We start from the raw sequence: 1,696 nt of genomic DNA, 5'->3' as shown, positions 1-1,696 counted from the left end.
TCTTCTTCTTCTTCTCCTTTTTTTAAGGATAAGAGTTAAAGAAATACAGTAAAAATGGTGTTAGAGTGGCAATTATTGTTGTTTGCATAGGCCCAGCAAAATATGGGGGAAATGGATAGGAAAAATCTTAGCCTAAATACAAGGAGACCTTACCCCTGAAGATTTCTGGCATAAGATCAACTCTGAGCTCCAAGCATACTAAGTTGTCCAACCCCTGAGTCATTTTCTGTGGTCCCAGTAAAATAATTTTTTGCAAAATTGCTGTTGTTGGTGTGTTTTGTGTTCATGTCATTCTGTAGTTCAAGATTCTGGATTCTCTGCATATCCTACACTGAAGTCAGGATGATGTGGAGCCTCTTCTAGTTTCACCTCACATTTAGAGGACAATGTAGAGAGCCCTGTCCTGAAAGCAGGCTGTTGTTAAGTCTTCTGAGTACTAAGGGAACCCTCTTTGGAATAAGTCAATGTTAGGGTAGCGGTAGGATCTTCCCTGGTAGAGGATTGCTTCCAGGTGGTGTTATAGACAACCCTGGTAGTTTCATAAATGGTATCCCTGGTTCAGGAGTGAATAAATAATACCCATTATTCTGAGGCCTAAGCCAGGTCATTATGACAATGTTCAGGGTGTAAAGCTCCACTGCAGTACAAGATTTGTGTGCTTGTTTCTCTATTAGATAAGAACTTGTTTGAATGTATAATATTTTCCCATTTTAATATGCCTATGAAAAAGAGGAACAATGCCGCAAGGTAGTATTGGTGCATATGGGGCCGAAGGAACAAGTCTAACAATCCCAGTAATTTGGTTCTAACATAAGCTCTAAACCAAAAAATTATTCTACCAGAATTTCTTATTGAATAGAGCACAAAGAAAAGAACAAAACAAAACAGTGGGGGTAATTGACACTATGTAAGAGAATATTCAGTAAGGGTTATGGCTGTTAAGGGAATACATAGAAGATATTCAAAGTATATATACATGTCATCCCTTTTATGTCTTTCAAAGTAGTTTTGGGGGTGTTAAGTCCAGTGCACCACTTTGGTCTGTGATTTGGCCTGTGCAGTTTGATAAATTTCACAATAATCTCATAACTAGAAAAATCCTTGAGCTGTGACTTCTTAAAAACCAAGTATTTTAGCAAGCAAAGGTCTACAATTAAGGAAGGAGGAGGAAAAGAGGCCTTTGAGAGTAGATCAATAGCAACAGTGTACTGGAATCTTCTCAGTCTGAGAGTCTATCTTATCACTTAGGGTGCTGTTTGGCAGCTGGCTTTGTGTGGGGATAATGATCTGCTTCTTGAGGAACCAAGAACTGAGGGTAAAAGGGTTAAATGTGGGGTAATGGTGGTTGGGGGTGAGAGAAGAAAGGACTAAAAATGCCCTGTAGGGCAGTGGGGGAAGGGGGGGGAGGAAGAATACAACATAGAAATCCTGCATATTGCAAACATACATTAATCCATAGGAAATAATATTAAACCATTTATACTATACTATATATTTTATGTATATGTATATATATGTATATATATATATATGTGTGTGTGTGTGTGTATATATATATTTTGAAAATGGAGACTTGTGAGAAAAAAGTTGCCAGGGACTCTCCCCAACCCGCCCCTCTTGTGCTGGGTGAGGTTTTGGGAAGGCCTGGGGTCCCCTTTAGACTACTCCCCTGTACCCATTTCGCTTCCCCCCTGGG

Source organism: Suncus etruscus, chromosome 16 (genome assembly GCF_024139225.1).
Source record: "Suncus etruscus isolate mSunEtr1 chromosome 16, mSunEtr1.pri.cur, whole genome shotgun sequence".
Classification (NCBI taxonomy): Eukaryota; Metazoa; Chordata; class Mammalia; order Eulipotyphla; family Soricidae; genus Suncus; species Suncus etruscus.
Note: the sequence above shows the minus strand (reverse complement) of the source record.